At 36.3% G+C, this 10,957-nt stretch overlaps 1 long non-coding RNA gene across 1 annotated transcript; it reads left to right on the forward strand.

Moving 5' to 3' along the window:
* The first annotated feature begins 3,107 nt into the window (after positions 1-3,107).
* On the forward strand, positions 3,108-8,228 carry LOC308185119. The gene is made up of 3 exons (XR_013943134.1): positions 3,108-3,875; positions 4,148-4,384; positions 6,344-8,228. It is a non-coding gene; the product is annotated as an uncharacterized lncRNA (long non-coding RNA).
* Positions 8,229-10,957: the final 2,729 nt, after the last annotated feature.

The raw sequence follows: 10,957 nt of genomic DNA on the forward strand, positions 1-10,957 counted from the left end.
TACTGTGAGACTTAAGTTCTAATTTTTCTTCATCATGTAAGTGAATTCAATCGTCTTCTGAAAAGAAGATGAATTGCCATGATCATCATAATACTGGTCTCAGGAAAAAATAAAATAAAAAGGCTACACCAAACTATTAGCAAAACTGACCTTAAATGACAAATGACAAGTGACAAATAGAATGGAACCTGAGAGGCTGGAAACTGGAAGGAAAAATGTGGCATTGGCTCATTTGTTGTTAACTGTTTTCCCTTGCTTTGGCCATGATGCAATGCAGTACAACTTCTTTGGAATTCAGTATATGAGACATTGTTTAAAGCTGAGGAAAACAAAGAAAAACAAAACAAAACAAAAAAAGCCTTGCTCCTATGCTTCAGACAGATTTGAATTGAAATAATACATCAGTGTTGGGTATATCTATGCAACAGAACCATTCAATCATGAAATTCAAACACTTCAGGAAATTTTTATGCCTGAATCCACAGGCTTGTAAAAAGACTTTCTATGGGTATTGCGTTACTGAATGTCTAGATTTATCTGGTTCATAGAGCCTGTGCTGTAAATTTTAAAACAGAAAGTTTTACTGAATATAATGGGTATTATATGGAATGAATATAATGGATATTATATTAATGAATGTAATGGACTCCATGGATAGGAGTTCTTGTGTCATGATAGGAGAAATAAGTGTCAACTTGTTTCCCAGTACTTAAAATATCCTGTGTATGTTGTGTATCTGTGCATATATGCTGTATATCCTGAGTCCTGTGGGACGATTCTGCAGTGATTTATATATATATATATATATATATATATATTATTTCTTTGCATGTTTGGCAGATGATCTGGAATTAAAATGTCCTACATGAAAAAATAATCTATGTGGAGAAGAGAAAAAGAACTAATGTGAGATTAAAATAATATATATAGAATAATTGTCAGATCAGAGTTGGAAAAGATGGAGAAATTAAGCAGAAGGAAGGTTAATAAAGTAATAATGTCAATGAAATTAAATGGTTTGCCTAGATAATGACCTGCAGCTGAAGGAAAAATTCAGGCTCATAAAGTATCAGCAGTGATCTCTCTTCTATATGGTTCTCAGTGGTTCTAAGAGGAGAAGGGCTTTCCAAATATAACTTCATTACTTGAGGATATTAGCAGTGAGGACCTGGCTAACAAATTAGGCAACAGTTTTCAGTTGCTCTATAAAAGGTTAGGCCTGTGAACAGTACTGAAAAATTAAAGCTTGCTTAACAACAACCATCCTCTCAGCAGTGTTAATCACTGCTTCTATAGCAGGAATGAGAAAAGGAAGCAGTAAACTAGAGGAAGAAAAGTTAAATGCCTCTGTATGCATATACTCTTATCAAATATAACTTTCCGGTGTGTTAGGTGTGAATACTCGCAAGGCAGGGTTTTTTTTTCAGTAATAATCTGTATCTGGTTATTTTGTAATATTAGAAAGAAATATCAGGAAAAAAATGCTTTTGAAAGATATTTTATAGCAGTTAGCAACAATTGCATTCTTTTGTAATTTTATCTTTGATAGTGAAAATTGAAGCTCTGGTTCTAATTTTCACCCCATTGTGTGAAAGATAAAGCATTAAGTGGGCAAATAACCCTAGATACACAGGTGTGGAGCAGAGTTCATCACTTCATGGCAACTGTATTTTGCTCTTAAAAGTGACTGCAGCTGTCACCTTTATTTTTAAAAACAAGGGCCTGAATTTGCTGCTGCTTATTTTTAAATGGTTATTTTATTATTATTATTATTATTATCATCATCATCATCATTATTATTTGGTAGGAATGGACAGAGGAGAAGCCTTAAGGTTCAAAGTAAATTCAAGATCAAACTGTTTTTTTCTCTTTTGGTATGATTACAATTTTTTGTAATGAAAGCTTTTTTGCTTATTATTTTATTTTATTTTATTTTATTTTATTTTATTTTATTTTATTTTATTTTATTTTATTTTATTTTATTTTATTTTATTTTATTTTATTTTATTTTATTTTATTTTATTTATTTTATTTTATTTTATTTTATTTTATTTTATTTTATATTTTATTTTATATTTTATTTTATTTTATTTTATTTTATTTTATTTTATTTTATTTTATTTTATTTGTTCCTAAGAAATATTGGGGATACTAGGTAATGGTGACTTCAGTCAGGCTTTTGACACCATTTCCCACAGCATTCTGAAGAAACTGGCTGCCTATGGCTTGGATGGGTGTACACTTCTGTTGTGGTTTAAACCAGGCCGGCAGCTAGGCACCACACAGCCATTAGCTCACTCTTCCCCCTCCCTCTCTGGGATGGGGGAGAGAATCAGAAAAAAAAAAATGAAAGCCTGTGGATTGAGATAGAGGCAGTTTATTATGATAGAAAAGAAAGGAAAATAATAATAACAATGATAATAGTATTACTACTAATAATGTGTACGAAACGAGTGATGCACTGTGAAATTGCTCACCATCCACTGACTGATGCCCAGCCTATCCCCAAGCAGCCAGTTCCCCCACCCCGGCCAGCCCCCACATATTAATTGTTCAGCATGACACCACATGGCATGGGACATCCCTTTGGCCAGTTGGGGTCAGCTGTCCTGGGTCTGTCCCCTCCCAGCTCCTGCTGCACCCCCAGCCTGCTCTCTGGCAGGACAGTGTGAGAAGCTGAAAAGTCCTTGGCTTAGTGTAAGCACTGCTCTGCAACAATTAAAGCATCAGTGTGATATCAACATTATTCTCATCCTAAATCCCAAACACAGCACCCTACCAGCTACTAGGAGGGAAATTAACTCTATCCTAGCCAAAACCAGGATAACTTTGTTGGGTTAAGAACTGGTTGGGTGGCCAGGCCCAAAGAGTTATAGTGGATGTAGTTAAATCCAGCTGGAGGCCGGTCGCTAGTGGTGTCCCCCCAGGGATCAGTATTGGGGCCACTTCTCTTAAGTATCTTTATCAGTGATCTGGATGAAGGGATCGAGTGCACCCTCAGTAAGCTTGCAGATGACACCAGGTTAGGCATGAGTGTTGATCTGCTCAAGAGTAGGAGAGCTCTGCAGAGGGATCTGGAAAGGCTGGGCTGATGGGCCGAGGCCAAATATACTAAGTTCAAAAAGGCTAAATGCCAGATCCTGCACTTGGGGCACAACAACTCCACGCTGGGAGAAGAATGTCTGGAAAGCTGCCTGGCAGAAAGGGACCTGGGGGTATTCAGCCAGCAGAATATGAGCCAGCAGCATGCTCAGGTGGCCAGGAAGGCCAACAGCATCCTGGCTTGTATCAGAAATGGTGTGGCCAGCAGGACTAGGGAAGTGATTGTCCCTCTGTACTTGGCTCTGCTGAGGCCTGATTACAAGAACATTGCTGGAATGTGTCCAAAGAAGGGCAATCAAGCTGGTGGGGGGTCTAGTGAACAAACCTATGAGGAGTGGCTGAGGGAGCTGAGGTTGTTTAGCCTGGAGAAAAGGCTCATGGGAGACCCTTTTGAGCTCTACAATTACCTTAAAGGAGGCTATAACGAGGTGGGAATCAGTGTCTTCCCCCAAGCACCAAGTGATAAGACAAGAGGAAATGGCCTCAAGTTGTGCCAGGAGAGGTTTAGGTTGGAAATCAGGAAAAATTTCTTCACCATAAGTGCGTGACGTGTTGGAACAGCATGCCCAGGGAAGTAGTTGAGTCACCATTCCTGTAGGTCTTCCAAAAACGTGTAGATGTAGAGCTTAGTGACAGGGTTAATGGTGGACTTGGCAGTGCTAGGTTAAAGGTTAGACTAGATGATCTTAGAGACCTTTTCCAACATAAATGTTTCTATGATTCTATATATCTCTGAAGTAAAGAGACAATCTTGAGACATAGAGATATCTCAGGTAAGCAGTTTGGTATTGTTAAAGTTGGCCATTCACAGCTTCCTGCTGCTAATTTTTTTAAATACATCTCAGGGTGCCTGAACCTGATTGAAATATATGGTAGAACAAAAGCAGTACAACAACTTAAGAAAAGAATATTGCTTGATCAAGTTTCTAAGTAAGAAATAGAATCACGTTCTTAAAGAACGAAAAAAAAAATACTGAAGACAAAACAGAATTTTAAGTCTACTTCATCTGCTTAACTTCTTTTATTTATTTCGAATCCCTTGAAGAATTTACAGCTGTCAAAACTGTATATGAAGTGCCAACAATATCTGACTTTCCAGCAACTGTCCTCAAACATCTGTCTAAAACTGGCCTCAGGAGGTAGGCAACAGCACCCTTCACAGGGCAGCCCTTCCACCACTGTTTTCCTCCTTGCTTTACCCACACTGGTTAGCCTGGATCCTTCTTATGGTGCTTTACAAACACCTACGTAGCTTGCAGATACGTTCTTGCTGCTTATTCTGGTTAGTGTCTTTCTATTTGAACTTTTTATATGTTGTGTATACTGTACTTTCCAATTTGTGCCTTTATTATAGTTATCTGGATTGGAAGAAGACTTTCTTTTTATTACAACGGCATTTCTAGGTTAAGTAGTTAATATAAACGGGTAACATTAGAAGTGGGGTATTTTATATTTTCTAAATTTGGGTGCATATATATACATACATGCTCTCTAGCTTGTGAAATACTTTTTCAAATTCTAAGACAGGTTTTTAGATCTATCATCCATGAGACCCCTAAGAACAAGGTGGCAACAATTGGAACAATCTGTGGTAATTCTTTAAGGGTGTGTTACACACCCACCCTCACAGTAACACGTAGTTTTTTGTCACAAACATATTGCTCATGATTTATGTAACAGTTTGCTGATCTGTCTTTCTGTGATGAACAACAGTTTGTTAATATTTAAGGACCAGGTATTTATTCCTTATTTAGTAGTTCTAAAGCTTATGGACTATTGAGGACAAACAATCAACTCACAGACTTCACTGATAGGCTAGTAGCAATATTACCCCAACATTTTCTGTAAATTTGCTACAACATTTTCTGTAAATTTGCTACAACATTTTCTGTAAATTTGTTTAGAGAAGCCTAATTTGTACTTAGATGCATGAAAATCCTTACATGTCCTTGTATGAAAATAATCTTTAGTATCCTGAAAACATGGTTGCTATACATAATTCTCACTCTTCAGATGCATTTCTCTCTTTAGACTGATATGTAAGACTGGCATTCTTGGCAATAATTCAAGAACATAGATAATCTTAGCAAACAAAATGGGAATTTTAAATTTCTTGACTGTGATCACCCTCATAAAACCATCTGCAGAGGTAGTGATTAAAATATCTTTTTATACATCTGACTAGTTTTTTCTGTATGCTGTTACTTGATATTAAGTATTCTTCATCTTATGTAGAGATCCTTGCCTGTAAGTTAATACTAGTGATTTTCTTTTTTTGTACCATGACATTGTAAGTAATACTAAAGTGTTACTTTATTTTAAAGAAATACTAAAATATATTAAAGTATTTTTAATTACCTAAGGCATGTGAAAGAAATTTAAGTTCACAACTGGAAATCGATTAAATTGATGAAACCTCATAAATTTGCAGGAGACTTTCCTAAGTAAAGATTTTAGTAGTGATTTATAATCTTAATTAGGTAGTGTGTTTATTAATTATTTATTAAAGTATTATAAATTACCACAGAAGTTTTACATTTATGTACTGTGGTCTTTTGCTTTTTGAAGTCATGTGTGTTGGACTTAACATCTTCACAGAGCTCTCCAATGCGATTCTACTAGCTGATTATCGTTGTCAATGTTATATAGAACCCATCAATGTCTATTAATAACTTGAGCTTTTCCTCCTCTGTGCAGTACTTTGCATTTATTTTTTAATATGATGCTTTACAACCTGCTTTTAAATCATTATAGAGCTCATTATAAAACTTCCCTAGATTAATCAAAACTATTTGATATCATTATCAGACTTTCCTGTCTTGTCCCTTTACTTCTCCCTGATAAACAATGTCTTTTGTGGCTCCTGTCCTAAGGAGAGTGAACACTGATATTCTGCAGCACTTACCAGGCAGTATTTACTGAAACCAAAAAGTGCATGAATGTACTGTAAAGACAGTGACAAAAGTGATAATCGAACATAGATAAATTAATAAAGTGAGAAGGGTGTTGAGTGGAGATGTGAATTACAGGTCCCAAATGCATAAATTAATAAATAATGAGTATATTTGTAATGAAAAGATGTATTTTGATTTTCAACAACAAACTTTTATCCGTTCAGCTATATTTTGCTTGGATTTTCTAGTTTATTCACAGATGTGGGTTATATATGTAAGTTCTATAAACCTGTACTGGGCTTCAACAACATTGCTGATAAGGGTGTTCTCTTTCTGATCAATTGCAGGTGTCACTTGAAACACTGGTACCTGTCTAGACTATGGTTAATAACACCAAGATGACTGTGGACTCAGAAGGAGCATACAGCATTTCTCATAGGAAAAAAGTCACCGGAGATAAAACATCATATCGGCTGGAGCAGACTTTAGTCGTTTGTGGCTGTTGCCATTTATCTCTGAGAAACTGAAACTGAAACCACTATATTTTAGTTCTTTCTCAAAGTGGGGAATCCTGTAGGGCCAAGAGCATAACACACTTTAGAGGACTTAAGGATTTTCTTTTAAGAAGTTTATCCATCTGGAAAGTAAGCAAGCATCAGAAAAGAGGCCAGGATACTTTCCAAAAGAGACAAACATTTTCAAACCTCAGTATTTCTTGAAAACACGATCACAGAGAGGCAGTTTAGAAGGTCTCCAGTGAAACAGATTCAGCAAAAGGATATGTGAAACTGTGCAGATTTGTTCCATCTTGAAAAAGGGATTGCTCAACTGAGTTAGTCTGAACTCTATTATGGAAAGTCATGGTTGTGTGGAGGGGGAAAGCAACATATTTTTTCACCAGAATTTTGCAGGCAGCCAAGCAGTTTATGCTTCTGTTCACATGGGACAGAACTATGAATCCATCTACCCATCTATCTAGAACTATGTCCACCTCTGGAAGTGTTATCAACCTTAACAGGTAAACTCAATCTCAGAAATGGAGACCTGGCATTCCTATACCCTGATATGAGACTCCTTAGACCATTAGTGGGCTGTTTGACACAACACAGTGAGATGGGGAGCCATGGTTACTCTGGTAGCACTGGATTTGGAGGGTCTAGTCTGAAGTCTCAAAGATGCCTTGATTCTTATTAGTATAATGGATGTTCTGGCATTTAGTCAGTGCTTAGAAACTCTGGAAACACTCTTCCCTGGCTGTTAAACAGACAAATTCTGAAATGCCCCCAAGGAGTCTGGGAGTTTAGGATGCTGAATTGTTGTCATCTGACAGTTTACCAGGCTGGGGGTCTCAGTAGCTTGACAGCTGGGCTGCCAAAAATCTTGTCATGTTTCAAAATCAAATTCCCTTCACAGAAGATTTCTGCATTGACAAATCAGCAGTCCTCTGTAGAACAGTGTTTGTACCTGAAGCTGTAGGCATTAGTCTCTTGCAGGTACTGGTTGACAGGACGAAGTAATAAAACATGAGATGACTGCTTGGTTAGACTTGCCTTTTCCTGGAGTAATTGGACTTGTTTTACATATGTTATATTGCCTGTCATTGTGACAACTAGGTCCCTACAGAGTTCTATTCACAGCATAGCAAATTTAGGGATTCTTAACCAGCTCATTGACATGAGGCTGATAAACAGCCAAAACAGAATTAAGAGCTGCGTGTTTTTATGTAACAGAATCCAGCTGAAATGTCACCTTTTGGCAGTTTGGATATACATTGTTATTATTTAGTACCGACAAGTCTTTTTTTTTTCTTTTTTTTTTTTTTTTTTTTTTTTTTTTAACGGAAGACACAGCAAAGGTAGATTTATTATACTTGAGCTAAAATTTGAATCTTGTAATACCTATGTGGAAAATAAGATTCTAATTCTACTCTTCTAGAAGCAAAGGTTTTCTTCTATTATCTTCTCTCCAGGGACTTTCAGGACTTTTCATCTATAGCTGTTTACCATCAGAACTTCATAGTTATTAATGACATGAATGTTATTTATTATAATATAAAGAAGAAAAGCAATTAACAATAGTACTATTAAACCTGGGAAAGCATGTCTCACAGATGCCTTTTTTCTATTCTGATTTATGAAGAACAGCTCTTTCAACGAACGTCAGTATAGACTTTAGGGACAACTGAAAACTATTTACCTTTCAAGTAGCTGTGTACTTCTTTCCAAAACTCATATGCAGTTATTTGCTGTCATAAGCTCCAATGTAATTATAACTTCCTTATGCTGAGCTTTATTAATATAATTTTGTTATTTTCCACAAAATTTTGATATAATAATAAATGATTTTACTTTGCTAAATAAAGTTAATGTTTGTTTGTTTGTTTTTGTTTGTTTGTTTGTTTTATAGAACAAGCAAGGTTATTCCACCAGTTCATACAGATGTGTTATAAACACTTGAACATTGACGTGAATGTCTTTTTTTTTTTTAATAAAACTACAAAGAGATTGTTTAGCTCACTCCTGACTGTGTAGACTCTTTCAGATGATTTCAGTAGGCATTGACATGTTATTTACTAGAAGAAATTCATGCTCCCTAAAAACAGAACTTTCCATCTCTGTTCATCAGTTGAAAAGCTATCTGATGACTGGAGACAGTGGTTAGGTAGGTCTAGTCAGATATTCAAATTACAACTGAAATCTTCATCAGATGCTCTCTTGTATAGCAAACCTGCCTCTCTTTATGTAATTGATCTGTTTGCAGATGTCTGTGGAGCAGCTGCATTGTATGAGTCTAGTTAAAAAAAGTGTGTCTTAAGAAAAAACGGCAGATTCTTAGAGGAGTTTTCTTCTCCCTTGGCATATTGTGAAGCTCGTTGTAGTTTGGTTACTTAAGTATTTTCTGAGGTGAACTTGTTGGCATTCACAGCTGACTATAAAACTATTCTTGTTGCAGTGCTTAGATGAACTTTTTTTTTTTTTTTTTTTTTTTAATTCTAGTTTGTCTGTATTTGCAATATGTTCCAGTTCTGTCTTAGATGGCAGAAAAGAGGTAGACTTGCAATATGTTTGTCAGAAATGGAAGTATTTACTTGGCATCAATAACACTGGTTCATTTTTTCATTCAAGGAATGTTTGGGCAATGCTCTCAGACACATGGTCTGACTTTTGGGGTGTTCCCTAGGGGACCAAGGAGCTGGACTCAATGATCCTTGGGGGTCCCTTCCAACTCAAGATATTCTATGATTCTGTGATTCTAGGATTTCAGCTAGTTCAATGAATAGGGGAAAAAGGGAAAATCCATGTTCACAAGTGTAGGGCATTTGGATGTGTATCTTTCTAACCTAGTGATCTTAGATAAGTCTGAAGAAATTACATTACTATCTTCTTAATTTTATTCTTTACCATTATCTGTCTAGAATTTTCATCTTCATAGCAGAGTTCTTTATAACTGCTTATTGAAATTATTTTTCTTTCTTTCCTCTTAAACTAAAATCTATGACAACTCCATTTCATCACTTTTACTCATAGTCCTGGATCTGACTCATGCTAAAATTTCCTAATGTTAGCACTTAATATGGGTCAATAGCCTTGACTTTTCGTTTGAGGTTTCCTGCTATACCTAAAGAAAGCAAATCTTACAGATGTGCTGATATTTTCAACTGCTAGTGTGACTGCCTTAAGATCTAAAGCCATTCAATTTTAAACTTTAATCTCTATGATCCCCCTACGGCAGCTATTCTCAGATTGACCTGTCTTGACTTTCATATGCTTAAGAGATCCATAAAGTCTTTGTTCTGTCTCTATTTAATTCTTTCTCAGTATGACTGGAGCTACCTTTTAAAGAAAGCTGCTTATTGTGATAGTCACCCCTGACTTTTTCCTATGAATTTAAAAAGTCTCCAGATACTTTGGACCAGTACCTTTGCTCTTCCATTGTTTGATTAACCAATGCAGTCAGTTTAATCCAAGCCTTTTATGTGTTCCTAAATGATGATATATTTAAATGGAGACCTTCACACTGGAGTTAATTTTAACACACAGTGAATTAAATGAATTAATCAATCTGCACTTGAGGTTAGCTTTATATCACAAAATTAGCATCCAACTAATGTTGTATATAAACAAATTTATTCATACCATACTCAACTTTAAAACGCTTTTGATGTTTTCTACTTTACTTTTCCCAAATTGTCATGGATTCGTGTCTTGTCATTAAGGTCTATATCTTCTCCCTCCCTGAAGCATAAAATGGCAGAGGTAGGCTGGTAGTGTAAGTTATTACTGAATTGAGAACAGCTGTACTGTGGGACTACAAAGAGAAAGTTCATTACTGTTTATTTTATTTATTACTTATTACATGCTAGTCATATGCAGACACAATAACAGCTGGTATATTGACAATGCATACCATTTTGGAAGAAAAAAGTGGTTGGGCATTCTTCTATAAACTGACTATAAAGCTGTTTTGGGAGGATTTATTGTGTTACTGACCATCACTGTTTTTTTTGTGTGCTGTTTTGAATATAAATTCTGCCTATTTTTCTTGCTGTGTCCAGGTCCTCACATACTTCTCTTCAAAGAGATACACTTGAGCTCTGTGGAGAGCAGCTCAGCCCTTTCCTGCATTTCTTTCCTAAATTTATTCTCAGATCTGTTATTCAAAGAGATTGTTCCTGAGCACAGTGTTGGAGCACAGGAGTAATGTGTACTGCCTTTAGCCATGGCCAATACAGGGAACTACCTGAAAGGAAGGTGTGGGGAGCTGGGGATCAGCCTCTTCTCGCAGGTAACTAGTGATAGTACAAGGGGGAATGGCCTCAAGTTGCACAAGGGGAGGTTCAGATTGGAAATTAGGAGACATTTCTTCTCAGAATTGGAAGGCATTGGGATGGGTTGCCCAGGGAGGTGTTGGAGTCACCGTCCCTGGGGGTGTTCAAAGAAAGACTGGATGTGGTGCTTAGA

The sequence above is a fragment of the Anser brachyrhynchus genome, assembly GCF_964034855.1.
Source record: "Anser brachyrhynchus genome assembly, chromosome: Z".
Classification (NCBI taxonomy): Eukaryota; Metazoa; Chordata; class Aves; order Anseriformes; family Anatidae; genus Anser; species Anser brachyrhynchus.